The sequence below is a fragment of the Acipenser ruthenus genome, chromosome 23 (assembly GCF_902713425.1).
Source record: "Acipenser ruthenus chromosome 23, fAciRut3.2 maternal haplotype, whole genome shotgun sequence".
Taxonomy (NCBI): Eukaryota; Metazoa; Chordata; class Actinopteri; order Acipenseriformes; family Acipenseridae; genus Acipenser; species Acipenser ruthenus.
Window position 1 is genome coordinate 9,817,997 of NC_081211.1, and position 18,384 is coordinate 9,836,380.

The 18,384-nt window shown below is 48.4% G+C and overlaps 1 protein-coding gene across 3 annotated transcripts in view; it reads left to right on the plus strand.

Annotated features, from left to right (window-relative positions):
- Positions 1-442: 442 nt before the first annotated feature.
- Positions 443-18,384, plus strand: part of LOC117413696 (transcription factor HIVEP3-like) — a 140,234-nt gene continuing 122,292 nt past the window's right edge. For all 3 annotated transcript variants that reach the window (XM_058997743.1, XM_058997742.1, XM_058997744.1), the window contains exon 1: positions 443-682. The gene's annotated coding sequence lies outside the window, so the exon portion shown is untranslated. The remainder of the gene's footprint in view (positions 683-18,384) is intronic.

Here is an 18,384-nt window from a genome sequence, read left to right on the forward strand (position 1 = left end):
GCACTGTCCCAAAGCATGAACACTTTAAGCCTTTAACTTCTCAGAGAAACTGCCCGTCGGCCCCGCCCCCATGACGCCGTGCTTGCAGTGTGCATAATGGTATTTAATGTGTAGTTTGTAATTTTAAAACCTAAATGTCATGCGATTCCACTTGTTAACTCGGGGGGCGAATGTATAACGCAGACTGGTCGCGTTCAGCGTCCGCTCTATCCCACGGGACTATCCCAATGCAGCGGCTCGGAATCTTCGGAATGTTCCATGACGTCACCTGGTCGCTGCTATCTTCAGGGGCTGGGGAGTGGTCGGAGAACTGACAGAACGCTCCCTAAACCAATATCCTCACCAGAATGCAGTTCCGTCATAAATATTAAGTATATGCCAATGAGGCAAGGCGGCCAATGGGAGGCGGGGTGGGGGCGTGGCCCGGGGCGTCTCGTGGTGGGCGGCGCGGCGCGGGCTGTTTGCGTAGCTAGAGACGGTGTTTTTGTTGTGATGATCAGCTGAAGTGTGATTGCGGAGTAGTTTGACAAGACGAGGAAGACCCGTCTCCTCTCCAAACCTTTCTCTTGTACAGCTGCACGGATCCGCAAGAAAACATCGCATACAGGGGAGATGCCAGCCCCGGGCCGCCTGCGCTGCACTGTGGAATAAATGTCTGCAGCCGCAGGATAGCTTGTGCCAGGTAAGGACCCGGGGGATGTCACGGAATTATTATATATCATAACGCTGCTGTGGATCTGGGCAGTAAGATAACCGCGCGGGTATGAATTACTGCACACATAATTATTAATATATCATAACGCTGCTGTGGATCTGGGCAGTAAGATAACCGCGCGGGTATGAATTACTGCACACATAATTATTAATATATCATAACGCTGCTGTGGATCTGGGCAGTAAGATAACCGCGCGGTTGTGAATTACTGCACACGGAGTTGTGCATCACGGTCGGTGTGTTTGGAAGTGTCTCAGTCTGGCAAACATGTTCTTAGCGTGTCACGGCATCTTTATTAAATGAGATACGGTGGACTTTGGAAAAAAATGCAAAAGAAAGAAAGAGACAGCTTGGCTAACAGTGTCTCAAATGTAGACATGGAGAGTTATCACCACGACACCAAATATTATTATTATTATTATTATTATTATTATTATTATTATTATTATTATTATTACGATGTACGGTATGGTTATTGCCTAGCTGTGCAGAATTTCGCTGTCATTCTCTTTCTTTGTGTATTTCACACATCACACGTTTTGGGTGCCAGTAGTTATTTCGCTACAGTGTGCCGCCGTATTGGTCCTGTAACAGCCATCGCAAACGCTGCTGGTATTATTTCTTGGAGTAAGATACGCAGATAGAAAGCGCACCTCGCTCACCGCTTGCCCAAATCAGAGACGAATCGGGAGTGTCAAAAATACAGACTGCTGAATAAAAAGAGCAACACACAGGAATAATGAGGGGTTGATAATGGCGTGTAATGTGATTTATTTGGCATTTAATAGTTTTTAAGCGGCTACTTGCGCGTTCGCAGAAAGCCCTTGTCATACAACTTACTTAGGCAAAGTGCCTGTGTTCTCTTATTGTGCAATCCGCTAGTGGAACTGCTCTTTGAATTTGCACATGGGGGTGTGGTAATGTTATAATATTGTAATGACGCTGTGCACGGTCAGTCCCGGGTCAATCCCTGTGTGTGTGCAGGGCCGGGCTCTGATAGACCGTAGTGCAGTCGCTGGGACGCGTATTCGCTTGGGTAGCCTCGTCTGCGAGTGGTTGTTTTTCAAACCAGTGGGGTTCTGTGGCTGCTTTGTTCTCTACAGTCAGTAGTAGATCGGCGGCGCACTGCCTCTGTGATCTAGATAACCTGGGTTTGAATATATAGTATCATGCTTTATTTTAATAGCGTGTTGTATGGCTAGTTATAGTGCAGAGCAGGTTATTAGGTCACCTGCACATAATGTATGTTCCGTTAAACACTGTAAAGAGAGCAGTTGAATCAGCGCTCACCGCCCGCTGTTCAACTGGACTGAGCAGGCGTGAGGAACAAGCAGCTACTGCGGGTCACCGTGTGTCCGTGCGTGCGTGCGTGCGTGCGTGTGCGCGGTGGGCAGAACTTCATGCGCGGTCAGGGGGATTCTGGCTGGTTAAATGACCCGGAATAATGACTGAAATACAGAAATCAGAAAGCAGCAATGAGGTATCGTATGCAGGCTTGTCTGGAATAGTCTACTAATTCAAATAAAAACATATGTTTATACAGCAGTGTTTCTGTTGCATTCTAATGATAATAACAGTGATACTAGCTTTACCATTTAGGTGCAGTGCATGTCTCAGTATATGGTAGTCAATGGTTTGATTTCCCATCACATGCAATGGGGCTGATTCTCCAGACCTTTTATATTTAAGGAACTTTTTTTTTTAATGAAAAGCTTCCTGCTTGGTAATTAAAAAAATATTTTTGGAATGGATTTCACAGCCGTGCAGCATGCAGTCTGCTCCAGTGCTAGGGCTCACACAGGGGCACAAACCCACGACTCTCACAGCCGTGCAGCATGCAGTCTGCTCCAGTGCTAGGGCTCACACAGGGGCACAAACCCACGACTCTCACAGCCGTGCAGCGTGCAGTCTGCTCCAGTGCTAGGGCTCACACAGGGGCACAAACCCACGACTCTCACAGCCGTGCAGCATGCAGTCTGACCAGTGCTAGGGCTCACACAGGGGCACAAACACACGACTTTTGGGCCGGATGGCACAGGAAGCACCCTGTTTTGGGCCGGCTGGCACTGGAAGCGGGTATAAGTCTGTGTGCTACGTGTAGCAGGTATGTTTTATATTTGCCCTATCCCTGTGCATTCATTTTCCAGTTAAAAAAAAAACAAAACATGATATTTTATATTCTGTTTATAATTATTTTGGAAGAAGTTACAAATCACGGATCATTTGCATTGGGAGTGTAGGGACTGTAGTGCACTGAGGGATCATTGCATTGGGAGTGTAGGGACTGTAGTGCACTGATGGATCATTGCATTGGGAGTGTGGGGACTGTAGTGCACTGAGGGATCATTGCATTGGGAGTGTAGGGACTGTACACTGAGGGATCATTGCATTGGGAGTGTAGGGACTGTAGTGCACTGAGGGATCATTGCATTGGGAGTGTAGGGACTGTAGTGCACTGAGGGATCATTGCATTGGGAGTGTAGGGACTGTACACTGAGGGATCATTGCATTGGGAGTGTAGGGACTGTACACTGAGGGCTCATTGCATTGGGAGTGTAGGGACTGTACACTGAGGGATCATTGCATTGGGAGTGTAGGGACTGTAGTACACTGAGGGATCATTGCATTGGGAGTTTAGGGACTGTACACTGAGGGATCATTGCATTGGGAGTGTAGGGACTGTAGTGCACTGAGGGATCATTGCATTGGGAGTGTAGGGACTGTACACTGAGGGATCATTGCATTGGGAGTGTAGGGACTGTAGTGCACTGAGGGATCATTGCATTGGGAGTGTAGGGACTGTAGTACACTGAGGGATCATTGCATTGGGAGTGTAGGGACTGTAGTACACTGAGGGATCATTGCATTGGGAGTGTAGGGACTGTAGTACACTGAGGGATCATTGCATGGGAGTGTAGGGACTGTATTGTTTCTAGCCTGTCAGAATCAGAGGGATGCTGCAGGAGAGTTCACAGTGAAATTCGCTACAGCCCAGCAAACACTATCCAGCTGAGACCTGAAATCCTCCCAAACATGCGGGTGCTGCTGGTGTAATGTGGGAACTGGTGCCGAGGTCCGGCCTCTTCTCTGCATGAGAGAGCAGTGCAATACTGCTGCATCCTGACCGCTCTCCCCTCACTATAACTGGCAGTGATACACAAGGGGGACTAATGATGTAAACAGCAACGATCTAAACACCGCAGGGATGGGAATAAGACTCCTATTGCATAACAGTTTCACCCATGCCAGGTTTTAATTTGTGCTTGATTAGCCCCAGTGTATAGGTAACAAGCTCAGGTGTGTCTTATTAAACTCCTAGTAAAACCATGGATCAAACTGCTATGCAATGCAGCAACAGAACCCAGAGAACTCGGAATGAGTTCAAACATCATGACATTGTTAGGGAAATGAACACATTAAAATGAATACATTAAAATTAGATTTGAATCTTTTTATTGTTAATCCTCCTGGTGTTCCCTGGCATGGTGATGTTGTGAAGCAGTTTACAGGGAGGGGATGGAGGGCTGAAGCAGTTTACAGGGAGGGGATGGAGATCTGAAGCAGTTTACAGGGAGGGGATGGAGATCTGAAGCAGTTTACAGGGAGGGGATGGAGATCTGAAGCAGTTTACAGGGAGGGGATGGAGATCTGAAGCAGTTTACAGGGAGGGGATGGAGATCTGAAGCAGTTTACAGGGAGGGGATGGAGGGCTGAAGCAGTTTACAGGGAGGGGATGGAGATCTGAAGCAGTTTACAGGGAGGGGATGGAGGGCTGAAGCAGTTTACAGGGAGGGGATGGAGGGCTGAAGCAGTTTACAGGGAGGGGATGGAGATCTGAAGCAGTTTACAGGGAGGGGATGAAGATCTGAAGCAGTTTACAGGGAGGGGATGGAGGGCTGAAGCAGTTTACAGGGAGGGGATGGAGATCTGAAGCAGTTTACAGGGAGGGGATGGAGGGCTGAAGCAGTTTACAGGGAGGGGATGGAGATCTGAAGCAGTTTACAGGGAGGGGATGGAGATCTGAAGCAGTTCAGTTTGTCATTTAATTTATTTAGCATATTTTAGTATTTCCAAATATGATCTTAGCCTTTAGAGCTCATACAGCAGTGTGTGTACAGTACAAGGCTAATGAGTTTCATATTCAATATTTATTCAAATTCTATTCTGCCTACAGTACATAAATGGAAATCTTATACAAATTCATGATGTTTATTTAAAAAATAACAGTAACAGTTCTCTGGGGGGGTCTTCTCATCTGTGTGTTGCAGTTTAAAGGCTGGAACAGGTTTGTTTAAGTTTAGATTTAAAGCCAATGCGTCATAGCCCTGGTATACCAAAAGAAAAACAATCAAACTGTCAGTATTATTAAACCCTTGTGTTTGTCCGGAGGATGACATTAACAGTCTCTGTTTTTGGTTCACGTGGTATTTGAAAGTTGCAACCCCATGTTCAGGACCAGAGGCATGACTCTGATCCATTCTCTTCTGTATGTAAAGCATGCAATGTACTGCACACACGTTTCAGAATCTGAACTCGGACTGTTCATTAAGAACATATTATCATGGTGTGCCTCACAAATATTCAGATCTGGCAGAGGGTCAGGGCTGGTACACTGTTATCAAGGCTTGTGGTGGAGAGAAGACTGTAGGGGTTCTGCGGAACAGAGAGTGGAGTGATGAGGGATTCTCCAGTGTGCAGTACTGTGTGGAACAGCAAGTGGAGAGAGGGGGGATTCTCCAGTGTGCAGTACTGTGTGGAACAGCGAGTGGAGAGAGGAGGGATTCTCCAGTGTGCAGTACTGTGTGGAACAGCGAGTGGAGAGAGGAGGGATTCTCCAGTGTGCAGTACTGTGTGGAACAGCGAGTGGAGAGAGGAGGGATTCTCCAGTGTGCAGTACTGTGTGGAACAGCGAGTGGAGAGAGGAGGGATTCTCCAGTGTGCAGTACTGTGTGGATCAGCGAGTGGAGAGAGGAGGGATTCTCCAGTGTGCAGTACTGTGTGGAACAGCGAGTGGAGAGAGGAGGGATTCTCCAGTGTGCAGTACTGTGTGGAACAGCGAGTGGAGAGACGAGGGATTCTCCAGTGTGCAGTACTGTGTGGAACAGCGAGTGGAGAGAGGAGGGATTCTCCAGTGTGCAGTGCTGTGTGGAACAGCGAGTGGAGAGGAGGGATTCTCCAGTGTGCAGTACTGTGTGGAACAGCGAGTGGAGAGGAGGGATTCTCCAGTGTGCAGTACTGTGATACAAGCAAAGCAAAGAGCTGTAGTGTAGTGAAAGCATGGGGAAGCGCAGAAAGTGTGCTGCAGCCTTTTAGAGCTACCTGCTATCCCTTATAAAAGATTTCCATAGTAAAAACATAGCAAAGTGTGATAAAGCAGAGTAAAAGCATGGTAAAGCATGTACAGGCCAGCATGTAAATCTCAGAGACGTATGGTAAATGCATAGTATGACCATTGGAAAAGCAGGGGAAAACTGCAAAATGTCTGTGTAAATTTAATATGGTAAACTTTTATAAGAAATAACAGGCATTCCAGCTCAAGTGGGCCAGATCGCGGGGAGGTGTTTCCTTCATTTGTTATTGATGATCCATATGGTACCTGTGGTGGAGAAAAGGGCTCCAGGGTTGGTGCTGTATGTAGAACAGAAGAGCTGCAGCCCCTCACGTGGAGAACCAGTCTGAAGGGGTGAAAATGCCCTTTTGCATCACCTTGACAAATAATGTTAGTATCAATTTAAAAAGGGCTTCAAGGGGTTTCTTACAAAAAAATATTACATGACTAATGAATTGACGTGGGCCTCCTGAATGGGAATGACCCCATTATCATTGGACAGGATTATCATTGGACAGGATTATCATTGGGAATGACCCCATTATCATTGAACAGGATTGTCATTGGGAATGACCCCATTATCATTGGACAGGATTGTCATTGGGAATGACCCCATTATCATTGGACAGGATTATCATTGGGAATGACCCCATTATCATTGGACAGGATTGTCATTGGGAATGACCCCATTATCATTGGACAGGATTGTCATTGGGAATGACCCCATTATCATTGCACAGGATTGTCATTGGGAATGACCATATTATCATTGCACAGGATTGTCATTGGGAATGACCCCATTATCATTGCACAGGATTGTCATTGGGAATGACCCCATTATCATTGCACAGGATTGTCATTGGGAATGACCCCATTATCATTGGACAGGATTGTCATTGGGAATGACCCCATTATCATTGCACAGGATTATCATTGGGAATGACCCCATTATCATTGCACAGGATTGTCATTGGGAATGACCCCATTATCATTGCACAGGATTGTTTTTGGGAATGACCCCATTATCATTGCACAGGATTGTCATTGGGAATGACCCCATTATCATTGGACAGGATTGTCATTTTGAATGACCCCATTATCATTGCACTGGATTGTCATTGGGAATGACCCAATTGTCATTGGACAGGATTGTCATTGGGAATGAACCCATTATTATTGCACAGGATTGTCATTGGGAATGACTCCATTATCATTGGACAGGATTATCCAAGAATTATTTATAGTAAAGTTGTATTTTGTATTGTTGTCACTACAGAACAGCCTCAGATTGAAGTCAAGGTGCGGAAATATTTACCAGAGTTCAGCTCCGGCTGAATTTAAGCCCTGGTCCTGTCTATCTAATACCTCGTTTCCATGAGCATGGGTGGACCGCCAGTCCGAGCTGATCTGGGTCCTCCTGCATTCCTCCTGGACCCCCACTGACAGTCTACCAGGGATTAGTGAAAAGACTTTGTTTCCATGCAGTGCGAGTTTTTGACGGATGTTGGCGGTTCTTTTGTTACTAAAAAAAATGATACAAGAATATTGAAGCAAAGAGAAACCTGCCTACCCTGTTGTGGATTAAATGTTTATGCCCGCTCGTCACTTGATTTGTCAGTGTTGTAATGTACTTCCACCCGTCTCGCTTTGGGGAATAGCAGGGGCAGCTCGGATTGGCAGCCGATGTGGGTCAACTAAATGAACATGGAAACGCAGCGTCAGGGGCAGCAGCGTTCTCAAGCCTGGCTGAGTGGTGCATGGAAACGCAGCGTCGGGGGCAGCAGCGTTCTCAAGCCTGGCTGAGTAGTGCATGGAAACGCAGCATCAGGGGCAGCAGCGTTCTCAAGCCTGGCTGAGTGGTGCATGGAAACGCAGTGTCAGGGGCAGCAGCGTTCTCAAGCCTGGCTGAGTGGTGCATGGAAACGCAGCGTCAGGGGCAGCAGCGTTCTCAAGCCTGGCTGAGTGGTGCATGGAAACGCAGTGTCAGGGGCAGCAGCGTTCTCAAACCTGGCTGAGTGGTGCATGGAAACGCAGTGTCAGGGGCAGCAGCGTTCTCAAGCCTGGCTGAGTGGTGCATGGAAACGCAGCGTCAGGGGCAGCAGCGTTCTCAAGCCTGGCTGAGTGGTGCATGGAAACGCAGTGTCAGGGGCAGCAGCGTTCTCAAGCCTGGCTGAGTGGTGCATGGAAACGCAGCATCAGGGGCAGCAGCGTTCTCAAGCCTGGCTGAGTGGTGCATGGAAACGCAGCGTCAGGGGCAGCAGCGTTCTCAAGCCTGGCTGAGTGGTGCATGGAAACGCAGCGTCAGGAGCAGCAGCGTTCTCAAGCCTGGCTGAGTAGTGCATGGAAACGCAGTGTCAGGGGCAGCAGCGTTCTCAAGCCTGGCTGAGTGGTGCATGGAAACGCAGCGTCAGGGGCAGCAGCGTTCTCAAGCCTGGCTGAGTGGTGCATGGAAACGCAGCGTCAGGGGCAGCAGCGTTCTCAAGCCTGGCTGAGTGGTGCATGGAAACGCAGTGTCAGGGGCAGCAGCGTTCTCAAGCCTGGCTGAGTGGTGCATGGAAACGCAGCGTCAGGGGCAGCAGCGTTCTCAAGCCTGGCTGAGTGGTGCATGGAAACGCAGCGTCAGGGGCAGCAGCGTTCTCAAGCCTGGCTGAGTAGTGCATGGAAACGCAGTGTCAGGGGCAGCAGCGTTCTCAAGCCTGGCTGAGTGGTGCATGGAAACGCAGCGTCAGGGGCAGCAGCGTTCTCAAGCCTGGCTGAGTGGTGCATGGAAACGCAGCGTCAGGGGCAGCAGCGTTCTCAAGCCTGGCTGAGTGGTGCATGGAAACGCAGTGTCAGGGGCAGCAGCGTTCTCAAGCCTGGCTGAGTGGTGCATGGAAACGCAGCGTCAGGGGCAGCAGCGTTCTCAAGCCTGGCTGAGTGGTGCATGGAAACGCAGCGTCAGGGGCAGCAGCGTTCTCAAGCCTGGCTGAGTGGTGCATGGAAACGCAGCGTCAGGGGCAGCAGCGTTCTCAAGCCTGGCTGAGTGGTGCATGGAAACGCAGCATCAGGGGCAGCAGCGTTCTCAAGCCTGGCTGAGTGGTGCATGGAAACGCAGCGTCAGGGGCAGCAGCGTTCTCAAGCCTGGCTGAGTGGTGCATGGAAACGCAGCGTCAGGAGCAGCAGCGTTCTCAAGCCTGGCTGAGTAGTGCATGGAAACGCAGCGTCAGGGGCAGCAGCGTTCTCAAGCCTGGCTGAGTGGTGCATGGAAACGCAGCGTCAGGGGCAGCAGCGTTCTCAAGCCTGGCTGAGTGGTGCATGGAAACGCAGCGTCAGGGGCAGCAGCGTTCTCAAGCCTGGCTGAATGGTGCATGGAAACGCAGTGTCAGGGGCAGCAGCGTTCTCAAGCCTGGCTGAGTGGTGCATGGAAACGCAGCGTCAGGGGCAGCAGCGTTCTCAAGCCTGGCTGAGTGGTGCATGGAAACGCAGCGTCAGGGGCAGCAGCGTTCTCAAGCCTGGCTGAGTGGTGCATGGAAACGCAGCGTCAGGGGCAGCAGCGTTCTCAAGCCTGGCTGAGTGGTGCATGGAAACGCAGCGTCAGGGGCAGCAGCGTTCTCAAGCCTGGCTGAGTGGTGCATGGAAACGCAGCGTCAGGGGCAGCAGCGTTCTCAAGCCTGGCTGAGTGGTGCATGGAAACGCAGCGTCAGGGGCAGCAGCGTTCTCAAGCCTGGCTGTGTGGTGCATGGAAACGCAGCATCAGGGGCAGCAGCGTTCTCAAGCCTGGCTGAGTGGTGCATGGAAACGCAGTGTCAGGGGCAGCAGCGTTCTCAAGCCTGGCTGAGTGGAAGTGAGCTGCAGAGAAACTGGTTCATGCATTGGGACTCGACTACTGTAATGCACTCTCTATTAGCTTGTCTTTGGATTCCATATGTAGATCGCAGGTGAGACAACACCCTGCTGCCTGGCCATTGATAAACATGTCACACCAATGTTGTGATCTCTTTACCAGCTCGAAGGATCGATTTGTAAGATTCTCCTGTAACATAGAAAGCTAGACGAGGTCAAGTTGGAATGCACAGAATGTGCTGTTTTTTATTTTGATTTAATATCGTGTTGATTCATTACAAAATTCCTGGTGGCTGAAAAATATCTCTGCAGTGACAGCAATGACTGCACAAGAGGCCCTGGGCTCTACATTTCCCTGTCAGACACACACAGCTGATATTTGTACACAGGAGAGGTATGCAAATGCCTCCCTGAGGTTTGATGGCCTTCTGATATCCAGAGCTGGGTGCTTCAGTTCTCTCCTTCCTCTTTTGTTCTTTGTTCCTTTCTGAAGGTGTACTGCAGTCTGCAGTGGAAGAAGCACAGCGAAGTAGAGCTCAAGGACACTGAAAGCATGGTAAACCACATGCTTAATGATTGTAATGTGTAATAGTATAGCAAGCCTCTAAAATATAGTAGTATTTTTATTAACCCAATTCATGACCTCAACCGGACCTTGTTTGAACCTTGCTTTAAAAAAGCAGAGGCACCTCTCGGAATTCCATTCAAGTCAATTCAAAATGGTGACGTCACAATCGGTCACCTGCATTGTCCTGGTGCTCGGCCTCGGTCCAGTCACTTCAGTATTCCCCACATACACACCCTCTGAATGCATAATGTACATACAGTATTAAGGCTGTAGTATTTGACGTAGTGCTCTCCACTGACTTCCTCATTCATTAATGTGGTTAATTCACGGTTAGGCCATGTTGACAGTTCAAGCCTGTATTTTGCTGTGTTAGGGCTCTTCACTGATTCACTGTTTGAGTTCTCATTGTTTTGAAGTCAGATAGCGCTCGCAGGTGAAAGTGAGATTGCCCTTTGTAGTCCCTGCCTCTGACCTTTTTTTCATGTCTGCAGTGCTCCTGAGTGGCTCTGTACTGAGACTATCGAATCGCTTCTCTCTGTAGCTGTCCCCACCTGCCTCTGAGTTTGGATTCCAGAGTGTGACCATGCTGCTGCCAGTGCCCCCCATAGAGCTGGACTATAATTAGCAATTATCGCCTACAAGTGATCACAACAATCCTGAATCCTTGGCTGTCTCCCAAGCTGGTAGCTCTTTCTCTCTCTCACTCTCTTTTTTTTCTCTGTCTGCTTTTTGGTTGTTAGCTTTTTAAAATAAGCTCTTCCACTGTTTCCTGTAACTTTCCGATGTCCAGTTTAATTACATAGCACTTCACCCCCCCTCCCCAGCATCTCATTATAGACAGCTGTCTACAGGAAGAGAGAGGAACAAGACCTCTCTTCAGGTGTGGTGCTGATCCAATTCAACTTTAGATGACTGTAGATTTAATATGATTATCATTAATATTTTTGCAGTGCAGTAATGAACTGAGATTAAACAGTGGCTAGCTTCCAGACCTCGGGAGTCTCTTTCACAGTCTCTGTGTTGATTGGCACGAGGCAGGTTAGGTGTAAGTGTACATTTAAAGAAATACCGCACCTGAAGAATAGGCTTGTGAGGTCTTGAAAGCTCATGATTTTATATCACAGTTAATCTAATTAACAGGATCAAATCTACAAACCAATTACCACTAATACCTTGTTTAACATGGCAAAAATATCGATCCCATCCCGATTGTTGCTCCTAGCCTAGCCCCCCGCCAGCCAGCCTGTCCTCAGACCCCTACTGTGTCTGCAGATTCCTTCACCTCTCTTCAGCTTGGCTGCGACTCCCCTCCAGATGGACACGCTGCTTCATGCCAATCAACACAGAACACTGTGAGCACGCACTAATGAACAAACCATCTCTCTAGGGTTTACAATCAAACATTACTGTTCTAGGAAAGCATAGTAAAAGCATGGTGAATTACAAGTGAGTGTGACAAACCGTAATAAAGCACATTGAATTCCAACTATCTACTGTGGCAGACTCTTAGAATAAGGGTTAGGGTTTGATCAGGGGGAAACTATACTGCAGTACAAATACATGTTTAACTAGGTCTCAGACTGGGGCCTGTCTCTCACCACTGAGTTTACAACAACGTCTTCATGTTTCTTTGCTCTGTCCCGCGTTGTCTGTATCTCAGCGTTCTGTTTCTTTGCTGTGTCCCGCGTTGTCTGTCTCTCAGCGTTCTGTTTCTTTGCTGTGTCCCGCGTTGTCTGTCTCTCAGCGTTCTGTTTCTTTGCTGTGCCCTGCGTTGTCTGTCTCTCAGCGTTCTGTTTCTTTGCTCTGTCCCGCGTTGTCTGTCTCTCAGCGTTCTGTTTCTTTGCTGTGTCCCGCGTTGTCTGTCTCTCAGCGTTCTGTTTCTTTGCTGTGTCCCATGTTGTCTGTCTCTCAGCGTTCTGTTTCTTTGCTGTGTCCCGCGTTGTCTGTCTCTCAGCGTTCTGTTTCTTTGCTGTGTCCCGCGTTGTCTGTCTCTCAGCGTTCTGTTTCTTTGCTGTGTCCCGCGTTGTCTGTCTCTCAGCGTTCTGTTTCTTTGCTGTGTCCCGCGTTGTCTGTCTCTCAGCGTTCTGTTTCTTTGCTGTGCCCTGCGTTGTCTGTCTCTCAGCGTTCTGTTTCTTTGCTCTGTCCCGCGTTGTCTGTCTCTCAGCGTTCTGTTTCTTTGCTGTGTCCCGCGTTGTCTGTCTCTCAGCGTTCTGTTTCTTTGCTGTGTCCCGCGTTGTCTGTCTCTCAGCGTTCTGTTTCTTTGCTGTGTCCCGCGTTGTCTGTCTCTCAGCGTTCTGTTTCTTTGCTGTGTCCCGCGTTGTCTGTCTCTCAGCGTTCTGTTTTTTTGCTGTGTCCCGCGTTGTCTGTCTCTCAGCGTTCTGTTTCTTTGCTGTGTCCCGCGTTGTCTGTCTCTCAGCGTTCTGTTTCTTTGCTGTGTCCCGCGTTGTCTGTCTCTCAGCGTTCTGTTTCTTTGCTGTGTCCCGCGTTGTCTGTCTCTCAGCGTTCTGTTTCTTTGCTGTGTCCCGCGTTGTCTGTCTCTCAGCGTTCTGTTTCTTTGCTGTGTCCCGCGTTGTCTGTCTCTCAGCGTTCTGTTTCTTTGCTGTGTCCCGCGTTGTCTGTCTCTCAGCGTTCTGTTTCTTTGCTGTGTCCCGCGTTGTCTGTCTCTCAGCGTTCTGTTTCTTTGCTGTGTCCCGCGTTGTCTGTCTCTCAGCGTTCTGTTTCTTTGCTGTGTCCCGCGTTCTCTGTCTCTCAGCGTTCTGTTTCTTTGCTGTGTCCCGCGTTGTCTGTCTCTCAGCGTTCTGTTTCTTTGCTGTGTCCCGCGTTGTCTGTCTCTCAGCGTTCTGTTTCTTTGCTATGCCCATGTTGTCTGTATCTCAGCGTTATGTCTTTGCTGTGCCCGTGTTGGCTGTATCTCAGTGTTTGTTTTTATATGCACAGTAATGACTCTTTCACAGTAATCACACTTCAGGGGTAATAAATCAACTCCATAATACATTTCTCAGCATTTACTTGGGAACATTCACCAGGAGAACAAAAAACTTAACTGAGGATTGCAGTGTGTCCAGATCATGCTGCTTTTCAGAACATGACATTTTTTTCACTGTGTGACAGGGTGGCTGGGTGGTGACGTCACGGCAGAAGCAGGAACTACAAACACTGCAGTTTAAAACAAAAAGGCGGGTTTGCCGTTTTATTTAAAAATAAATAAAATGGTCAAACAAAAACACTGTGCTCGCAGAGCAAAATAAAAGGTTTAAATAAAACAAATCTCGAACACAAAATGCACGGTCAGGCTGGGCAACAGCCTTCACTGATCCGTTATCTTTTTCTTTCTTTTCGTTTCCTCTCGGCCGCACTCTCGTTCCTCCTCTCAAACACCCCACCCCGAGTGCCGAGAGCTGCAGGCTTTTATTAAGGTGAACCATCTCCCAATTAGCAACAAAATTAATCCCGTAATTAATTCGGGAGATGGTTCACCTTCTGCACGAGTTTTTTTAAACTGTGGATGGGACTACCCATCCACGCTAAACAAAATATAAAACAAAAACACGGCTACTCCGACAATACAAAACAATACCAAAACATACAGCGCTCGCCGTCATATAAATAATCAATAAATCATAAAACAAAACAAATACAAAAGCACACTGCACAGGGGCGGAGGGGAGACCCCGATCTAAAAATAAAACGAACAAACACATATCAATAAGCAGGGCTTACTACCGCCCTGCTACACACTGTCATAATGAAGCCAGGTAAAGTCTTTCTTCCACTCCACTCTAAATTTTCGTGTTCATTTTCTTTTCATAATTTCTTTCTTGATAATGTCATTACGGCTTTCCTTTTGGCTTATTGGTGCAGTTATTTGCTTAGTTGCAAAAAAACTGAATTGTATAAAAGTGCCACGTGAAGGGAACTAGTCTTCCCAGCAGCACTTCAGGGTGTAGTCTCAGATTCTGACTGCACAACAAATCTGACGTGCGGCGGGAAACTTCAATTACACCGTTATCAGAGGGGGAGTTATGTTTAAAAAAAAAAGGTTTCATACAGTTAAAAAACCGGTCCCAGTTGGGCCTGTGGTGCTTCATGACTGCCGGCTGAACTGCGATCTCTAGCAGTCCCTGGCCGGGGGCCATGGTTAATGTGGAACCCTGTCATGTGGAGAATGTGTTTCTTGTGAACACTTCAGGGGGTTCTGTAACACTTGAAGGAAGAGTTTTTATACTGTGAAAGGGTAGCGTCACTGGCAAAGCTGGTTACCAGCAGGTCTCAGACACAGAGCTTCAGTCAACCTGCTGAAGCGCAGGTTTAGTCAAAGGCAATGTACAAAAACAAACAAGGCACAGGGGCCAAACAAAAACACTACTGCTTAGACTGGGCATTGGCTTTCACTAAGACAGTCCATAAACTCCTCTCAACTCCCACCACCAACCAAAGGATTGTTCCCTTTGTATACCATGTGGCTGGGTCTTCACTGATGGTCAATTATTCAATTAAGAGCCAGCCACATTCCACACGTGTATTCAGCAGGGATGGATTTAACCCCATTCCTACCAAACAAATAATAAACACACTCCACCCACACTATTCCGCCCTGTCACAATACACACAGTGGAAGACAATCGTTCATACCTTTATTACAGGGCTGACAGACTCTTCACTGCTGGAGTGTGCTGGCTTGTCAGCTCTACATCCTGTCTGTATCCCCACACTGCCCCCAGACTGCCTGATTCGAGACTGCCCTGGAGGGACCTCCCTCTGAGGGGACAGGGAGCAGCTCAGCCTCCTCTGCAGGCAGGAAGTGATACATAGATGATCTCACCGAGTTCCGAAACAGTCAGTGAGCACAGAGACAGCTGGAGTGTTGCTGTGCAAGATCCTGTCTCTCTCCCCCTGTCTCGCTTTGACCTCTGTCCCACTTTCTTTGTCCTCTCTCCCCTTCTCTCTCCCTCTATTTGTTCTCTCTCCCAATCTCTCTCCCCATTTCTTTTTCCCCTCTCCTCGTCTCTGTTTGTCCTCTCCCCCTCTCTCTTTGTCCTGTCTCTCCTCCCTCTCTCCCTGAGGTGCCCCTGACTGTAGCGGAGAGCAAGATGCTGGCACAGGCACAGGCAGGTCTGGATCATGAGGAGCAGACCCCAGCAGAGAGAGGCTGACAGGTGGCTGGAGAGCGTTCAGTACACTGCACCCACAGGCACAGGCACAGGCAGGTCTGGATCATGAGGAGCAGACCCCAGCAGAGAGAGGCTGACAGGTGGCTGGAGAGCGTTCAGTACACTGCACCCACAGGCACAAGGACAGGCAGGTCTGGATTATGAGGAGCAGACCTCAGCAGAGAGAGGCTGACAGGGGGCTGGAGGGCGTTCAGTACACTGCACCCACAGGCACAAGGACAGGCAGGTCTGGATCATGAGGAGCAGACCCCAGCAGAGAGAGGCTGACAGGGGGCTGGAGGGCGTTCAGTACACTGCACCCACAGGCACAAGGACAGGCAGGTCTGGATCATGAGGAGCAGACCTCAGTAGAGAGAGGCTGACGGGGCTGGAGAGCGTTCAGTACACTGCACCCACAGGCACAAGGACATTACACACACTAGTGTTCTGGGGGGAAAAAAGAACAAAGAATACATTAACTGGCAGATCTAAGCTTTTCAAGATGAGGGCATGGTAATTAATCCTACTCTGTAAAAAAGAAGCAGTGAAAAGAAATGCACACACACACAGAGACGCATGCACACACACACAGAAACACATGCACACACACAGAGACGCATGCACACACAGACACATAGACAGATACAGAAAGAGTCAACACAAGCCACTACACAAAGACAGAGACAACAGACACAGACACACTCGGAGATAGACACAGAGACACAGTGAGCGGCCTGTGCTGTGCTGTGCTGTACTGTGCTGGGTGGTGCAGTGATAGGTGGATGGAGGCTCTATCTCTGCTTTTGTCACCAAGCCGCTCACATCATACACCCCTCCCTCCCCTCTGTGTGGGAAGCTGTTGCTAGGCAACCCGGTTTTACTCCACAGCGTTGCCGAAAGGTGCTCACATGCCCCCTGGAGAGCTGGGACACACACAGAGGAGTTGCCGTGGAAACGCTCTGATGGAGGGTTGCTGTGAAGACGTACACGCTGTACTGTACACCGGGTCAGAGACGCAAGCAGAAGACCAGAAAACAGGGACACGCTGTCCGTGCCTTCATGCGTAATATAGCGCGCAGCTGCTTTGTTTATTGCAGGAAGTTCACCTCAGCAGACCTGCAGCTGTACTGGGGAGTAGAGCAGCGACCCTCGTTCTTCTGCAGGAGAGAAAGAACAGGGTCCATTTCCAGACAAAATCCAACAAAGAGATCCTAAATGGAGTGACTGGGAGACCAGTGCTGATAAAGCCTTGGTTAGCAAACTGTGAAAGGGGACACAGGGGTAATGTGCTGTGCCTGTGCCTGTGTCTGTATGTGTGTCTGTGTCTGTGCCTGTGTGTGTGTGTGTCTGCCTGTGCCTGTGCCTGTGCCTGTGCCTGTCTGTGCCTGTGTCAGTATGTGTGTGTGTGTCTGTCTGTATCTGTGTGTGTCTGTGTCTGTGTCTGTATCTGTGTCTGTGCCTGTGCCTGTGTGTGTGTCAGACTGTAGGTTTGATGTTATTCAGGTTACCTGTCCCTGATCTTTCATTTGCACCCCAGGTTCTGTCACACACTCTGGGTTCTCCCTGTGCAGTTTTCAGTGCAAACAACAAGAAGTCTCTGTCTCTCAGAACTTTAATCTTCTCATATGACTGGAGGCTTCTCTTCCTTGCTGAGGCTGGCTGTGTAATGCTGTAGTGTAGCTCATAGTTTCAGTAATGCTGTAGTGTAGCTCATAGTTTCAGTAATGCTGTAGTGTAGCTCATAGTTTCAGTAATGCTGTAGTGTAGCTCATAGTTTCAGTAATGCTGTAGTGTAGCTCATAGTTTCAGTAATGCTGTAGTGTAGCTCATAGTTTCAGTAATGCTGTAGTGTAGCTCATAGTTTCAGTAATGCTGTGCTGTAGGTCTCAGCAGTGCTGTGCTGTAGCTCATAGTTTCAGTAATGCTGTAGTGTAGCTCATAGTTTCAGTAATGCTGTAGTGTAGCTCATAGTTTCAGTAATGCTGTGCTGTAGGTCTCAGCAGTGCTGTGCTGTAGCTCATAGTTTCAGTAATGCTGTGCTGTAGGTCTCAGCAGTGCTGTAGTGTAGCTCATAGTTTCAGTAATGCTGTGGTGTAGCTCATAGTTTCAGTAATGCTGTGCTGTAGCACATAGTTTCAGTAATGCTGTGCTGTAGCTCATAGTTTCAGTAATGCTGTGGTGTAGCTCATAGTTTCAGTAATGCTGTGCTGTAGGTCTCAGCAGTGCTGTGGTGTAGCTCATAGTTTCAGTAATGCTGTGGTGTAGCTCATAGTTTCAGTAATGCTGTGCTGTAGGTCTCAGCAGTGCTGTGCTGTAGCTCATAGTTTCAGTAATGCTGTGCTGTAGGTCTCATAGTTTCAGTAATGCAGTGCTTTAGCTCATAGTTTCAGTAATGCAGTGCTTTAGCTCATAGTTTCAGCAGTGCTGTGCTGTAGCACATAGTTTCAGTAATGCTGTGCTGTAGCTCATAGTTTCAGCAGTGCTGTGCTGTAGCACATAGTTTCAGTAATGCTGTGCTGTAGCTCATAGTTTCAGTAATGCTGTGCTGTAGGTCTCATAGTTTCAGTAATGCTGTGCTGTAGCTCATAGTTTCAGTAATGCTGTGCTGTAGCTCATAGTTTCAGTAATGCTGTGCTGTAGGTCTCATAGTCTCAGTAATGCTGTGCTGTAGCTCATAGTTTCAGTAATGCTGTGCTGTAGGTCTCATAGTTTCAGTAATGCTGTGCTGTAGCTCATAGTTTCAGTAATGCTGTGCTGTAGCGCATAGTTTCAGTAATGCTGTGCTGTAGGTCTCATAGTT